An 18657-nucleotide genomic window follows, 5' to 3' on the forward strand; every position below is an offset into this window, starting at 1 on the left:
CCTGGCTTTGCTTCCAGTGATGGCATGGAAATGCTTGCCCAGCAATAAGAAAATAATGACAGGCTACACTGGTTACCTTGCAGTATTGTAATGAAGTTTACAGTGATGCACTGTGTTGTACTGGTGCACAGCAAGCTGTGGTGTTCATGTCAGTGTTAGGATTTACATCAAAGGCAGCAAGCATCGGTTTATATTTAAGGTGATGGTGCTGATTAGATTCACTCACTGAATTCTGCCTTTTAGTGTTGAGGAGTTGAAAATCAGCCATAGCTCATGAAACATCTCCTTATATCTTGGTGAGTTAAATCCTCCCAGAGTAGTGAATATCAGAGTAGCACCACAGGCCATCTTATCACAGTCTGTACACAAAGAAAGTTCACAAAACAAATTAGTATGTGACATATTTCTAAGCAATTCTTTTCCCCATGCTGTGCCTCTACACCTGATCACCACACCTGCTAAATCCCACTTTAACCCCTGGGCCTACCTCAGCCTTTTCTCTCTGTATGCCCAGTTCCACCAGAATTGGAAGAACTTTCAAAGAAGAGCTTTGAATGTCTTTCAAGAAGACTGGAGAACTATTCCTGAAGACTAAAAGAAATTACAGAAAAGCTGCCTAAGAGAGTTCAGGCTGTGTTGCAGAATAAAGGTGGCCATAACAAAACTTTTTCACAGTACTGTAAACAAATAAATAAAATCAAGTGACTGAAATTATTCATTTGTTCATGCAAAGCTGTAGATAATTAGGAAAATATGTTCAGAGATCATTTTCATTATGACACTAAATTTATGAACTAACTTTTCATGCTTATGACCGAATACGGAACAGGTTGCTCTTTACACTGTAACAGTGAGTGATTCCCTTGTTATTTCTGATGTTATAACAGGTACCTATTTCAGAAGCTGGGGTAGCTGGTGTTCAGACACAGCAAAATTACTTTGGTGTATTGGGGATCATTTGAAGGACCGGCTGTGATTTTCCAATTATTGGCTTCTGTGACACAGCTCTCAGGGCTCCATGGTGCTGCAAAGACTCCCTATGACAGCGGAAATTATAAAGCGGCCAGTCTACACAGTTTAACTTTAAGTGCCTTTCACATGGTTGCAGTACTCACTTTTATCCCTTTCCCTCTTGCTTCTGCATTCCAGTCATATATTTTCCACACAAAAAAAGGTTAAGAAGTAGCTCACCCATTAAGGTGGTTATTCAAACAGAAAATTAGTTTGATGGCCTAATGAACATGTTGTCATTTATTGCTGTTCTTGCTCTGTACAGATGCCATAGACTCTATAAAATACAGATTTTGAACAATCAGACCTATGTGTGTGTATTCAGATCACAATGAAAAATAGATCATACAAGTATACGCGATGTCCATTTTATCAATATGCCTCTCAGTGCAGTTGTTTACTGGAGTTGTCCCTGGGATTTAGAGTGCTACTGGGGTGTGAAGCATGCAACAAAGAGTTGGGAAACAGATGAGCCCTCACTTGAGGCAGACTGCAATAAACTCTGATGCATTTCCTGACAAGTGCAGGAGAATTCCCTATCGATTATCTTAACAAGCCAAAAAAAAAAAGAAAAAAAGAAGTGACAGTGAGGGGCAGTGATGGATCAGGCTTCAGACTAATGATGGGAGTCAGTCATCCACAGTGCATCAAACATAAACACAAAACCAGCCTTGAGTCAGCGCTGGTTGTACATAGCTGCAAATGCTTTAGGTTTGACAAACTGATAAATTCATTTTTGATGTTTAAACACATATTACCCAAGCAAAATTCAGCTGGAATGAATTAAGAAAATATTTCAAATTCCCACTGCGTATGTTACATGTTATATTTCTCAGCTAACTCTGACGCTCCAGACCAATAAACTGTATATTTACGTGCATGTGTGTTCCATTTATACATCCTTACACAGTTGGCCAGTACCTCATTCTTGTGTGTGTGTGTGTATGTGTGTGTGTATGTGTGTGTGTGTGCGTGCGTGTGTCTGTCTGTCTGTTTGTGATTGATTCACAATATTTGATGTGGTCAATATTTGCTTCAGGCCATTTTACCCAGTGAGCTTTGAGCCCAGCTTGCTGCTGACCTGCCTTACAGGCGCTCTTCTCTCATCTGACAATTGGCTTCCTGTCACCCACAGTCGCGTTAACTGTCAACAAAACACTGTATTACTTTTCTAGCAGCTTTGTTATTTTTTTCTTCTTTTTATCAAATACACAGATTTTAGAAAAAAAACTGTTTTGGTTTGCAGATGCATAATATTTGTTTTTCTTGATTTATTTTAAGTGTCTCTTTTTAGTTAAGATTTTTTTTTAATGTTCACATAGCTTGCAGTTATTTCTTTGACAAGCAAAGACTGACTGTTCAACCAAAGCTCTTGTGTTTTTTAATGTTTCTTGAGAAAATCTTTTTTTTTTTTTAGAAAAAAAAAAGATTTTGCATTTGTTGTCTGTGGGTGATTACTGACCCACATTATTAATGATCTCATGACCTCATGACCTCTCAGCCCCTCCCCCTTAAAAAATCAAACATGGCAGATGACATTTAGGCTATATGCTGTCTGGTTTATGTAACATTGCACTCCTTTTACCAAATCACGAGACTACAAAATTAGAATTGTAATTTTTCTCACCCTGTGTTTTGCAGGGAAAATTTACAGCAGGAGTTGAAAAACTATTTTTAGCACGATTCTTGGCTGGAGTGAAATTATCTCGCACAACACAAATCTGTTGATTGCTGAGCACCAGCCATTCACAGTCTCTGCTTCTGAAAGAGTTGCTGATTTCATAGAAATCAATCATTTGGTCAAATGGTCTGCTTCTTTCCCTTTGCGATGCCACCCACATACTTTTCTCAGACAGAAATGACAGAAGACATGCCATCAGGGCAAAGCAGGGGAAAGTATGAAGGCATCCCATTGAATGTCACAGTAAATGCCAGACACTATACTTTGTGTCATTTGTACACTCTTTAGACTTCACATGGAAAATCTTTGAAATGATTAGTCTGCAGAGCAACGAGACAACTCAGAAGGCTTGAGTTTTTGAGTCGCTGAAATATGACTATTTCTTGTGTGATAAGTCTGACATGCTCAACACACTTTCTGCTGAATGTTTTGCTATGACAAACAAATTCAGAAACTCTATGTTTGTGTGAAAGTTCCCACACAGGTGATCTAATGTGCTTTCCAACACTGAGGAATATATTCCAGTTTCTCTACTTTAAAAAAAAATTGAATGAATTTAAGTCCCGTTAAAATTACATCAGAATGGTAGCTATAGTAGATGTTGGGACTTTGTGGATTTGAACTGCAATCCCTGTATGAGTAAACAATTTAATACATATTCATTAACTTTAAAATACGACATATTGGCACATTTGCCCGGCTTATTTAGAAAAGAAGATTGCCAACATACGGCTGCATTAAGTTACCACCAGCAGCACTAAAGCCAAATTGGTATGTAATGATTTCTTTGTTGCTGCTCAAGCAATTACTGCGCTGGTGAAGACTACACCTATATTTTGATGGCCTAGTCTGGGTATTTCAGAAACTACTGTTCTACTGGGATTTTCTAGCACAGCCATTTCTAGGGTTCACAGGGAATGGCCTGAAAAGAGAAAATATCCAGTGAGAAGCAGTTCTCTGGGTGAAAAATACCTTGTTGATATCAAAGGTCAGAGGGGATTGGCTAGATTGTGTTGAGCTGATAGGAAGGCAGCAGTAACTCAAGTAATCACTCACTATAACCAAGGCATGAAGAAGAGCATCTCTGAATGTTTCAAGGTTTGACATGTTCAGAGATGCTCTTCTGCATGCCTTGGTTATAGTGAGTGATTACTTGAGTTACTGCTGCCTTCCTATCAACTCAACACATGCTCAAAAATGTTGCCTGATCTAATGAGTTTCTCTCTCTCGCTCCCTCTCTCTCTTTCTCTCTCTTTCCTTTCCTTTCCTTTCCTTTCCTTTCCTTTCCTTTCCTTGGAACTGCTGCCTTGGAACTCTCCCATAGATTTTGCCCAGTCTCTTTCTGATTGTTGAATCATCAGCACTGACCTTAGCTGAGGGCTGCAGTTCTTTGGGTGTTGTTCTGGGTTCTTTTATGACCTCCTGGATGAGTCATCAATTTCTTTTCCACATAGGACAAAGAAGGTTTGGATGGTGTTTTATCCTTAATAAATGAAATCACTTAAAACCTGCATTTTGTATTTACTCGGGTTATTTTTTTTGTCTAATATTAAAATTAGTTTGATGATCTGAAACATGCAAGTGTGAAAAATATGCAAAGAAATAAAAAGGGGGGTCCAAATACTTTCACAGCACTGGGCGTGTACGTATGCATATGTGTGTATGTATGTATAGACAGACAGATAGACAGATAGACAGATAGATAGATAGATAGATAGATAGATAGATGGATAGATGGATAGATGGATAGATAGATGGATAGATAGATGGATAGATAGATGGATAGATGGATGGATAGATAGATAGATGGATAGATGGATAGATAGATAGATGGATAGATAGATAGATAGATAGATAGATAGATAGATAGATAGATGGATAGATAGATGGATAGATAGATAGATAGATAGATAGATAGATAGATAGATAGATAGATAGATAGATAGATAGATAGATAGATAGATAGATAGATAGATAGATAGATAGATAGATAGATAGATAGATAGATAGATAGATAGATAGATAGATAGATAGATATGAGGATGTGAGGGAGATGAAGTGGTGACTCATTCCTAGCTCAGCAGAGTGGCTCTTTATGTGGCAGCTGTAAAAATTCCCTCATGTTAGTGCTTCAGCAAAAGTATAGGTGCTATTTAAATGTCTGGCATCAGACATTTAATAAACCTCAGTACTTACCTGTCTGAAAAGCATTCTCAATAAAATTTTTTAAATTAAATTTAAATGATTTAAATTTCATCTTTAGAGACCGACGATGTCATTCACTTTGTCTTCAGTCAGTCCATTTATCCAGTATTTTCTGGCTGGCTCCATTAAGTCAGGATAAAATACAGATTCTCATTTGATGCATCTGAGGAAGGAATAAAGGTGGTGAGTTGTTTTCATTTGAGCACTGATGTCCAGCTGTCGCCAGTGGCACTCACTGCTGTGTCTGTGGCCTATAATGAGAGGAAATGGCTGGAGAAAAACGGGGGGAGAGGTGGGGGCATAAAGAGGATGCTGGGGGATTTATGTGAAATAGCAGTCTTTGAAATAGCCCTCTGTGCTGCATGTCCCATTCTTGAAATTTCATGTGGAATATTTTGTTGCTGAAATGTGTTTTTCATCATTTGAGCTGGTGGAGGGTTCATGAATGCCTACAGGAAAAATCACTTGTCTTATATGAAACCAGTAAATCTACATATGCACATAATTTACTGTAGCCTGGTTTGTGATTCTTCTTCTTTTTCTTCTTCTTTCTTTTCCAGGATTTTTTTTCTATGAATACTTGATCTGGTAAAGCTATGAGTTAAGTTTAAAAAAGGAAAAACCTATTTACAGTAAAGTGAACTAAAGTGTAAAATACAATCACAAAATTAATATCCATTTAATAAAACTGAAGGTTTTTTTTTGATGTTTTGCTTTAGAAAATGTCATCACAGACAAGCTAGAAATGAACAGCGCATAGAAATGTATCCTTGTATGTCATATAAATGAGATGATGATGAATAAAGCTCATTCTTATTCCGTCTGTGCAGCATTTTAAATCATTTCAGCGCTTCATTTTTTTAAAATGAAGCATATTACTTAAATTAGAGTATTATGCAGCCACACATTACGCATCTGTAAACACCATAAGTTTAATTAAAACATGAGCTGTCTATGGAGTGCAGCATCACATACACAGCTGCACATATAACGACTATTTATGTTCAAACCCAAGATGAATATATTAGCCACAGGGTCTCCAGCTTATCACTATGAAGTGCAAATGGGTTACAGTGTAATCTTTGGATCAGATGTGGCTTTTACCAAAGTCTCCATACTACTTTTGCAAGACCACTTCAAATTTTAAGCTTCTTTTAAGACCAAAGCCCTTTTAACGCCGTCCTATCTCCAAGGAACAGCACAGGTCTTTTTCTTTCAAAGGAAAGGGAAAATACACAGAATCGATAAGCACATTGACTTACACTGCTCAATGTAATTGCTGCTATAGTCCCTCCTCTCTTCACAGAACATTGTGTTCAGGACATGAATGAGCGGTTAATCAGCTATTACAGTGCTCATTTGTGTATTATTAATACCCTTCCTGTCAATCAGCCAGTGAGACTCCATGGAGATAATGATGCTCACTAAACTTTTTGAATTACACAATCAGAAGTAAACGATTCCCATTTATAGGCTTGATGTGACATCTGTCTGTGAAACTGAGCATGGGTGTTTTGAAAAAGTGCAGAGATCAGGTGGGTAACCAACATCAGGTGTGAAAAGAAGCGCACATCCCAGAGGGATCTGCCGTGAGTAGTCTGCTGTAAAATGGGTCCGTCGTAGCAGGTTCACTGTGGCTTGTTAAATCCCAATGCACTTGACAAACTTGAGATATATACCTCCCTAAAATGTTCATTCAGAGGAAACATTTGACATCTGTTATGCAACAGGACTAATTCTGTCACACACTGGAATGCTTCTAAACATCTGGCAATACCAATTAGACATGCAAGACTGATGGCTGGGGCCACAAGAGAGCAGAACATTTTGTTTTGAAGTTTTGTTGTCAGATGTTACTCTATTTTTTTTAAAAATATACATTTGTGTATTAAACTTAGATACATATATGGAAAGAGGACTTTATGTTATGATTATTATTTAGAATATCTGATCCAGCAAACAATGTGTTGTTTTTTAAGTTGTTAGCAGAAGCAGAAACTCCAACAAGTCATTATAATATTAGGAAAATTGCTTTGAGCATAAAATCACACTGCTGACTTCAAGAGTAGAACACATGACCAAATCATCTCACCTCACATTTCACAGTTTTTAAAAAATATATATAGATAGAGAGAGCTTTCTAAAAATATAACATCACTGATTTTGTGAAACTGGTGATATTTCCACCAGCCCTAAATGTAATGTGTATTTAATTAGGAAATAACATGCTGACATGCTAAAATAAGATAGTGAGCATACAGTCATGTAAAAAAAAAATGTTCACAGGACTCTGTGCAGTCCTGTAAAAATGAAGTACACCCTTCCTGTTCTCTCCTTACTGCTTTTAATTAGCAGCCAGGTGTGATCATCAGCCAGTGTGAGCACATCTATAAAGGCAGAGGTTCTGGCAGATTGCTAGAGCATTCAGGTGTGTGTGAACAAAGTGCCACAATCTTCCCAGCAGTGGGTCTCCCAGCAAATTCACACCAAAGTCAGACTGTGCAGTGCTTGGAGAAATTGCAAAAAAAAAAAAACCCTAGAGCTACATCTCAGAATCTACAGGCCTCGGTTAGCATGTTAAATGTTAAATTTCATGATGGTGCAATTAGACTGAACAAGTATGGCTTGTTTGGAAGGGCTGCCAGGAGAAAGCTTCTTATGCTTAGATTTGTAAAGCTGTATCTAAACAAACCCTAAGACTTCTGGAAAGTTTTGGAGAGACAATACCAAAGTGGAGCTGTTTGGCCACAATGCATGGCATGACATTTGGCAAACATTAAACACAGCATAATATCGTAAACACCTTATACCAACAGTAAAGATGGTGCTGGAGGGTGATGATTTGGACTTGTTTTACAGCCACAGGACCTGGGCACTTTGCAGTCATTGAGTCAACCGTGAATTCCTCTGTAAGCCAAAGTATGCTAGAGTCAAATGTGAGGCTGTCTGTCCGACAGCTAAAATTTGGCCAAAATTCAGTCTTGCAACAGGACAATGATCCCAAGCACAGCAGCAGAATGGCTGAAAAAGAAAAGAATCAGGGCGTTGCACTGACCCAGCCAAAATCCACACCTTAACCTGGTTGAAGTGCTGTTGTGGAACCTTGATAGAGCGCTGCATAAACAAGTGCCCACGAACCTCAGTGAGCTGAAGCAACGTTGTAAAGATGATAAGGAATGGGCTAAAATTCCTGAGACTGATAAAGTCATGCAGAAATTATTTCAAGTTGTTGCTTTATAGAATTATTGTATAAAGTGCTGTGAAAACCTTTTTTCACATGACTGTAAAGAACATCGCTATGTTAACATTATCATTGTTAGAACTGTTCAAGAAGCATCACTGCACTTAACTTAATAGAGTAATAGAGTATACTCTATTACTGCATAGTTCTTCCCTATGAAATTATAAAAGGATTGTGTTTATATCCCACAAAGCTGGACATTGAGAACAACTGGCAGTAGCTGATGGGCTCATAAAAGGAGCTGCAAAAAATGATATAACATATCAGACAAAGTTTACAAATAAGACTCAGCTATTTGCATATGGTGTCATTTGATGAGTTGATTATTAACACTGATAGTCAACAATGGTAATATCAATGGAAGTGTCACTTAAATTTATGGCTGCATTTTTGGAATTTATTTATCTGGAGTTTTCCCCCTCCTTTGTGAGTTTTGTTTTCTGCCCTACATTAAATACTCAGTTTTAAAGTTTCCCAGACACCCTTATAGAGTCAGACATTGCCATCCCATACAGTATGTTGTGACTGACACAGCATTATGATGCTGAGTTTGTTGAATGCACCTGCTCCATATCTGTAATGTATATATGCAGACTTTGATGGAAACTGTGAGCCCAGGTTAAAAAAAAAAAAATTAAAATAATGACCTCATGTCTGGAGCTTGTGTGGGGACTCAATTTAAAATCCCCTACCACTTTAGCTCAGTGACATATTTGATATTTCATTTAAGTGCTGCCTTAAGCTGCCGCTGGAATCTAAGAAACTACTCTTCCCTGTGGTGCTTTCTCTGCTGACGTTTGTTTTCATGATTATACTGAGCCTACAAAGAAACTTCTCAAAACATGGTGTAAGATGATTTATTATTATTTTGTGAGTAATAAATAAATAAATGAATAAATAAAGATGACACTCATACATTTCCTTATTATAATATCAGCACAGACTGCAAATTAGTTAAACAGAGCCATATTTGATTTTGTATCTAAGGAAAACCATATTAAAATGCTTTAACATTAGAGGATGTACATGCGAGGGAAGCAGATTTTAGCTCTATCAGCATGAAAATAGTCAATTGTTTCAGACTGTTAACTGTTAAAGATGCCTAAAAGACACTGTAATGAGACTCCTCCTATTACAGGTTGCTGCTTGATATTAGAGTTGGGATCTGCACTTAAATACAGTAAAAAAAAAAAAAATACAGTATATACATCCATTTATAAAAACTTTTATATTCTCTAAAACCTATTTAATTTTCAGGGTCTAAGGAAAAAAGTCATTTCTTCTACTGTGATAAATCAAGCCTGCTAACGATGTGGGGAAATTCTCAATTCCTCAGTGCTACATTTGAGCCAAATTGGACACTTCTGAGTGTGTCTGCATCTGGCAGTTCCTGATTGTTAATTAGATATCATGTTAAACTGCCATTCCCTGTTTGCCTGACTTATTTAATTTGCTCCATCCCAAGTGCTCTGTTCCCCCTTATCTCCAGGAAACAGTTGGGCTGAAGCCATCTCTCCACTGGCTCTCATTTAGGCTGCTGCAGTCCTGTTGACTTCACACATGGAGCAATCCTTTTGTGCCATTTCTCAGAGGCTTTGATACCACAGGTCTGTCCTGTCAGACATCAGACAGGCATTTAATTAAAAGACCATTGCTAAGTTGTTTTCACTGTCTTGCGTTGAGCCGTATCACTTTCACTTCAATGGGTCAAGTGATATTTAAGGAAATAACATCTGGTGTTTCATCTTTTTAAAATGCAATTCCAGTTTGATGAATATTGATGAACCTCTCAGCCCATTCTGAACAGTTGCTGGATCAAATCAATGATTATTACATTCTAATGTAAATGGGGGGCATTACCATTATCAAATATTCTTCTCTATCTTTTGTACTCTGTTACAAAGTTGTGATACTTATCAGCATGAAAAAGTCTAATTGTTTAGATAACAGATGCCTAGATGTTGCCATAATTGCTCTTCTCCAATCACTGAGCACAGATAAAAGCCCTTGACTCACTCTGAAGTTGCTTGTGATCACCAATTTAAAATAAGGTGGAAACACGCCACAAGATTTAAGGGACCTTTAAAAGATTCTTTGAAATTAAGTGAATTAAATGGGAGTGCCAGGAGAAACACTTGTGCAGATTAATTTATATAACAGCACAAACAGACAATTAAAAATAACAATAAAATGCCTCCTGATACATCATTTTCCTCAGCATTCAATTACTTGGACTGAAGTCATTGCATCACTTACAAATTGGCCGATGTATGTGTTGCACAAAAGATAAAAGAGACCTGAAAGCTGAAAGCTGAGAATGGTTGTCAGCTGCTCCAGGATCATAAATGTATATATGCATTTACACACACACACACACACACACACACACACACACACACACACACACACACACACACACACACACACACACACACACACACACACACACACAAATATCATCTCCACACTCCGACATTGGGTCCCGAGCCAAGAACAACTGGTACATTGAATGCCAGAGCAGCTGACCTGAAAGAGAAGATCGTGGCTAGGCTGGATACCTGGACCTGCCATGGGCGATTACCGAGAATACGTCAAGCAACCTCCGAAAGTCTACTAAAAGATGTGAATGCAGCATTATGGACAATCCCTTCTGTGACCATCACCATATGAAGAGCTGGACAGCACCAGGCCCCGACATGATTCACACCTACTGGCTAAAGAAGCTGACTGCACTCCATGAGCGCCTGGCAGCAGGAATGAACCAGCTGCTAATGAATAAGACACACCCACCTGATCCCCAAGGACCCCCAGAAAGGACCGGCCCCATCCAATTACTGGCCAAAAACCTGCCTCAGCACAACATGGAAGCTCCTGTCAGGCATCATAGTAGCTAAGATGAGCAGGCACATTGCTCAATACAGGAGCAGGGCCTATAAAGGAACTGGCAGAAACACCAGAGGAGCAAAACACCAGCTACTGGCAGATAGAGCAATCACTCGAGGCTGTAAGACCAGACTGACCAAAGTGTGCACGGCCTGGATTGATTACAAGAAAGCCTACGACTTGATGCCTCACAAATGGATCCTGGAATGCCTAGAACTATGCAAGATCAATAGGACCCTAAGAACCTTCATCAGGAACTCAATGGGAATGTGGTAAACAACACTTGAGGCCAACTTCAAACCAGTTGCACATGTCACAGTCAAGTGTGGGATTTACCAAGAAGATGTTCTGTCCCCACTGCTGTTCAGCCAGATCATTAACAAGACTGGTTATGAATACTGACTGGACACTATGAATGGAGCCACCTCCTCTGTATGACATTAAGCTGCAGGTTAAGAGTGAATGAGACATCGATGTGCTGATCCACACCACCAGGATCTACAGTAATGGCATCAGAATGTCATTCAGCCTGGAGAACAAGACCAAAATCTACGAGGAATGTTTACAACGCCTTGCTGCGCCTCTTCCATAAAAATTAAGGCATTTCTGAAGACAAAAATAGGCCCAACCCAGTAGGTGTACCTAATAAAGTGACCAGTGAGTGTATATACCTGCTAAGCTACATTGTCTGGCTTAATCTGACTTCACAACTATCAAGGCAATATTTATTGTTAGGGTTAAAGCATCCCTTTCCTAAAACTACAGAATATAAAATAAATCTGCTTGTTTTAAAATATTGCATCTCATTGCATTATTTTAAGACAATATTGCAATGATTAAGAAAGCATAATTAAATCTTCAGTGTCACACACAGCCAGACCTAGCAAACACATATCAACCAGATATTATACACATAAAGCAGATGTCTTCACTAAATGTGGTAATAAGTAGCTATTACAGGATAAACTGCAGAAATCAATCAACACAAATAACAGTTGTGTGAAACAGGTATAGCAGGGACAAAGCAACAGATACATAAAAATGAAACTGCGTCACTGAAGAATAACTCTTAACATTAACTGAAAGGTGATGATGTACAATGCAGTGCAATTCAACACGAATTAATAGTGAAATTTACAGAAGATTGTGGCGTTGTTTGAATGGCAGCTGCCCCTTATTAGAGCCACTTATTAATTCTGCTGACCCACACTCATTTCCATAACAGGACTCTTTGAAGGATATGATGCCTATTATCTCTAGACCTAAACATGGAAGTAAAGGTCACGAGCTGGCAACATTAATTCAGTTATAAAAGGCTGGAAAGGAAAGAAGTCCACTGAACCTCACTCTGTTTGTTCTGCATGTGATGCTTTGGCGAGACGCAAACAGGGTGTAAAAATCACACAGACCACAGCTGAATATTTATCAGCCAACCAGATTTCATTCCACTGTCCTGGCTACTCAAAACCGAATCTCAAAGTGTCAGTTGCCTTCTGTCAAATCTGTTCAACCTGCCAGTAATCAGAGCCTGCATTCAAAGGCTAATGCAATGTGACAGTTGTCAAACTGATGTACCATGTCACCCACCACATCTTTCCAGAGAACACAGTCTACAGCTCACAGCTACATATCTATGGCATCCCTGTAAAATTTGATCTGTTCAGCATCATACATGGACATGCACAGAGGTTTCTCTGGTCTCATGAAAGGTTTTTAGACTGATTGACATTTTACATTGAATTTTTGTTCAGTGCAACAAAAATGAGAAAATTCTGTTTTGTACCCTTTTCAATTGTATAATTTTATCTTTACATGTTACAATGATGCATTGTGCAAATATCGAAAGTATCAGTAGGTGCTCACACTTAAAGTGCTTGCTTTTCAGTCAGAACATACAATTTTGCAGTGCAGCATCCACTTGTAGCGAACTTATAGCAGAAATTAACAATTTTTTTTTTTAGTTCTAGTCACAGCACTTTAAGAAGAGGTGACAGACAAAGGAGTCTTAAATAAAGGGAAGCTTTTTAATTTACAAACCTTTAAACATCCAAATGATGGTTTATATCTTACTGTTTTTTTTTTTTTAAATAAACACATTTTTGTTATCTGTGGTTGATGCTATTGTCTGCTTGTGTGTGTGTGTGTGTGTGTGTGTGTGTGTGTGTGTGTGTGTGTGTGTGTGTGTGTGTGTGTGTGTGTGTGTGTGTGTGTCTGCGTTGCTTCAACAGGTGAAGCCTGCAGATTGGCCAGGCTGAGGAGGTGCCTGTGGATTGGATAACTTGATGGACAGCTGCCTCATATGCTCCAGCTGACAGCCACCTCACCCCCTCTCCTTTGTCTCCTCCAGGCCCAACAACAGCCAGCGTTTTGCCTGTGATTTGAGCGTGCTCATTTGTGTGCTAGCCTTGACTGTAAGTGTTGCCAGTTCCGTAAGAGTTGTAAATAGATTTGTAAATAGTGACCTGTGGCATGTATATGTCACTATATATATTTCATAAATATTGTGGCTTTGTGTTAACACCCTTTCCCCCTTATTGGTGGAGCATCAGCATGAATGTGAAACATGTTGGAGCCTTTAAGCTTAAACATGACCATGGCATGATTTTTTAAATTTATTTAAAAAGAGAGTGCCTTAGAGTTCTTTGATTTTCTTTTTAATGTACTTCCCTTCCCTTCACTCAGTCATAAATAAAACAAATTATTAGAAAAATATTGATTAGTGCAACAGTATACATTTTTTGTGCAGATGAGGATCTAATCAAGATCTTGCTTGAGGGTATGTTTTTCATAGATAGCACGTAAACATATTTTAGAACTCTTAACTAAATTTATATATCCAAGCCACCTCAGTTTGTACCCCAAAGCAGTGAAACCATAACATAAGTTATGTTTTACCAGACCAGCATGCAACTGGCAGTTTCTCTATTCAACCTCTTGATGTCATTTTCATTTTTAATACCGCTGTTGTCCTTTATCTCTTCTTACAGAGCTCCATCAGATCAGTGCCCGAAGTGGAGTATTTCCAGAAGAACCTCTGAAATTGGATGCTGCAAAATCAAGTGGGGATTATGAGTCTAACCAATACTGAGACACTCAATCGCTGTATGCACTTATCTCTCTCTTGACCAGATGCCAGACCTGAGTATTTCTTTTCACCCGCAATGAAAATGATTGATTACAGACAGAGACCTTGCAGCTAAGATGTTTTTCAAAAGCCAACAAGGCTAAGAGTCACAATTTGTCAGTTGCCTAGAAAAATGTCTTGCTTTTTAATGGCAGAGTTAATCCCCGTACATGTCTCTTAATAATAGTTTCAGTCTTATGCATATGCACCCTGTTTTGACTCCGTGGATCTTGTGACTATGTACATTGCTATCTACAGTCTTATCATTCTTCAGTGGAAAACATTATCACATTTATAGTTATTATTAGAGTTCAATTTATGTTCCTTTCAGCCCGGAGCAGTCTGGCAGGCTCTGATTGCAAAAACAATGCATTTATTTTGCTGGATCAAGGAGCAGCTTTAATGTTGTCATTTCAGGGAGGGATGAGGGTGTCTGTAGTCCCTGTGAGTGAATTGCATTTACAGAGGCTGTGGAGCCTGGTGACACTGAAACCTGTGCTGAAACAACTGATGTGTTTTGACACTGGTGTCACCAAAATGAGCTGAAAGCAAGCAGAGTCCCACCCAGGACTTCAGAAAGAATGACACAGCAGCGATGGAAACACGGTAGCGAGGAAGCCATTGAAGGCCATTAAAACAAGAGGGATAAATGGACAGATAAATATCCACAGAAAGAGAGAGAGACAAATGTGATTTTATACCTGATGAAGCTCTCATATTGTTGCTTAAAAAAGCTACCTGTCTACCTGAGAAATCTGGCAGCTGACATGTACTGTTATTACATTTTCATCATGGAATGAACAGCTTTCCAAATGTCACCTGTAGTTTTCAGGGCTTTCATCCATCAGCAGCTGACCAGCTGAAATAGTCTGTGTAATGGAGACAGCTTCTCATACACTCTCAGGTGGCTGTGTATGTATGTATGTGTGCACTTTTGTACTCTATATGTGTGCTGCTGGTATTGAAAGTTGTTGGAGCTCAGTAATCCTTATATAGCGAATGCTTCAGGGCGAATGACAGCTGTCACTTTCATCTTTGTCAAAGGGTATTAATCACAAAAATGCAAACACAATGTCAAGCCTAAGATGAAAAGTGCATTTCTTCTAGTTCTTCACAGCCGCTGTTTTGTGCTGATATCTTATCGGGTTAGAAAAGATTAAAGGAGCTGGTGATATTATCAGATCATCTCAAGGCCTTTCCATCCATTTTGTCCCACGTATCACATCTGCTATGTAAAAATAACCTAACATGACAAGGCACCACTCGGACCTGGATATTTTTAGAGCAAACCTTTGAAAAGTAATTTACCTTTCTAATAATCTTTCAAACAACCAGACAAAGTAATGCCCACATCTGACATATGACAAAGAGGCCCTCCTTACAGGCTGCCTGTTTTGAGATGCTTTGATGTGCGTTGTGTAATAAAATCTGGGGGCAGCAGAGCACTACTTTTCTCTCTGCCCTTGGGCAGCTTCAGCAAGGACCCGCTCAACCTTTACTGACTGTCAGCTCAGGGATTTTGTGTTGAGCTCGTCTAACCTGGTGAGCATACTGGGGTAATCCATATATGTCTTTGCCAGTTTCAGAGGTAGGCTGGCCTATTGGTGAAACTGTCACAGGATGCTCCGGAGTGAGCAGCACATGTGACAGGCTGGCTGTTATTGTCTGCAGTGGAAAATCCCATGGATTCATACACATTGATTTTAATTCAGCTTCGTAAATGAGAACGACTGGAATGAACAAGAGGGTTGGCAGCAGCAGGGAATGCGGCTTTGTTTGGCAGCATATCTAAATTGAAATTGTAATCCTGAAAGCAGCACTCACAACAGATAGTGACTGCAGTCTTTATATTTGATTATAATGTTACGAAAATGCATTTTATATGTAATTTATATGATAATTAATGTAATTATTAGACAATAATGTGCCTAGAAATTAGAATTTCTTGCAAACTTTAGACTCTAAGCTGTTCACAAGCTAACAAAAGCTATAAAAAGAGCACAGACAGGACATATTCTCTGCAAAAGAACAATTTGCAATCACAGTTAAGAAGTGCAGTGAAAAAGCGCCATCAGTAAAGTGAAAGCCTTGAGGCATTTTCAAGGGATATGATCATTTTTGCAAATGGTGGAGCAGAGGAGGTCAGAGTTTGGCTTAGGGACACCAGCTGCAGTTTCTGACATTACTGCAGGGCAGAGATTAATGGCAGCCATGACCCCTTCGCATCTCTCTAACAGCAGTAGCAGAGTGACAGGCTGATAGCGCTCTAATCACCCCGTTATCACACTTTATGAATATGCCCCCAGCACAGCACCCTCACTTTTATAGACATTTAAAATATTTTTTTTCTTGCCTCAAAACAGAGCTTCTTAAAAACACTTGACACATCTGCCTTCGATAACTGTGGACACAAAAAACAAAGCTCTTCAAAAGAGATAACATATGCTAATACCTTTCAACTGACACTGTGCGGCAATCAGTTTAGAAGACAACTTTTTGTTCAACACAGCATGCATCCTCCCCTTGCTCATACTTAACCAAACCCCCTCCAGCCAAGACAGGGATTGACTTAGCTAAAGGTGCCAGTCAACAGCATTTGAGTATTTTTTTTTAATACTTTAAGAATCTTGATTAAACTTCTATTTGAGTTTGTTTTGACAGTTAGTACTGATGAAGATGATTCATGGCCGTTCACTACATCATGTTCCAGATATCTGTTTAAAATTGCCACTGTCCCGGCTAATCTACACTCCTATAATGACTGTGAAAACATGTCGTGTTCCCTCTTATCCCCCAAGGTGTGGATTCTTCTCTCTTTCTCTCCCACTTTTTGTTCTCTCTTTCCCTCCTTCTATCAGTGTGAATGTGGTGGATGTGGTCTCAGGAAGTCTCAAGCAGGTGCACCTGTTTTCCATCTACAGTGATTGGCTCTCACCTCCACTTGTTCGCAGACTCGTGTGGTATAGCTCAGGCAACCCTCCATTTTCTTACCTGCTTCTCCAAATTCCATCTGTGCTTGTGCTTACCTGGTTGCCTTCTTCCTCCTCCTAAGAAACCTGTTGGAAAGTCTGCCTACATGTTCCTGCCTGACCCACTCTCACTCAGCCTGCAATTTGGAAACATGCATGCATTGGAGCTCAAAGTGACTGGAAACCTTGTAGGAAGAAAGAGGATTGCAAATGTTTTGTTTACCTGAAAGTATCCCAAGCCTGAATACTCGCCTCTAAGCATTCATTGTTATTTCTGCTTCCTGAGTTCATTTCATTAAACTGTAAAACTTTGAGTCCTTCAGGTTAAACGTGGAAAAACACACTTTTTGAAATCCCACAAAGTGTGAGCTTAATGTAGACTTGGTTTTGTTTAATTACAAATATTAAAAGTCACAAAAATGAACAAAAAACTCTTTGGCCAAACTCCAAGAACCGTGTCTGGTGAACATCAGGCACTTCTCATCACATTTCTACATTGATCCCCATGGTGAAGCATGTTGGCTGAAGCAGATCTTTGACTGAAATGGAGTGGTCCAACTAAAGCCCAGAGATACACTCCAAGGAATGTCTGCAAAAAGAACTGAAGAAGGTGTTCCATTGACACTTCAGAAAAACATTGAGAGGTGTGAGTACATCCAGACAACCCAGAAATATCAATACTTGGCACAAAAAAAAAAATGGCATTGAAATAAAAAAAAAAAAAAGAAAGCTCCCATGGTTCCTGATGCTCAAAAATTTGCTTTTAAAAATGTTTTAACTGAAAATTCAACTTTTACATTTTTTGATTTTTTTTTCAGTAGTTAATTTTTTTAAGCAACAACAAAAAAATAAGAACTAAAAAAACGTTGACAACAAATAACTGAGTTAAAGGGGAAGGACACAAATTACTGACCAAAAAGGTGAACATATTCCAAAAGGCAACACTTTTCTAACAAAATTTCACCAAAATGAAGGCAAAAGAAAATAAGTTAATATTAAACAAGGACAATTTTTCTTTTGTTAGACAATGCTAATTACACATTTTTTTTATATATATATTTGTTTACCTCTGTTACAGATACATCTTTCTAAAAAATATTTATGCAGATTCATGATTTTTGGAACTTACTTTTCCTGAGTTCATGCTTTCTCTTTCTGATTTCAAACAACCTCTGACTACAGTTTGAAAGAATACTATTTTGAGCTTTGTGTATTTGTGTGTAATGCAGTGCAGAGATGAACAAAATCATAAATTATTAAGGCATGTAGTTTGATGAATAGTTGGTTGGTTCATAGTGATCCAATCCATTTATAATTCATAGCTTTCTTCTGCAACAACTGGATTAGTGTTTGTTTTGTATGTGCTTCCCCATACCTCCACACAATAGGTCATCTATGGATGTATTAGGAAACTGAAGCCTAACAGTGTGCAGACCTTTACTTTTTATGTAGCAGTTAACTGATACCATCCAAACTGAAGGTGTCTTGTTTCACAGGTGAGGACTCAAATGCAGGACACTGAAAAAATAGCCTTTACAGAGTT

Source organism: Archocentrus centrarchus, chromosome 21 (assembly GCF_007364275.1).
Source record: "Archocentrus centrarchus isolate MPI-CPG fArcCen1 chromosome 21, fArcCen1, whole genome shotgun sequence".
Lineage (NCBI taxonomy): Eukaryota > Metazoa > Chordata > Actinopteri > Cichliformes > Cichlidae > Archocentrus > Archocentrus centrarchus.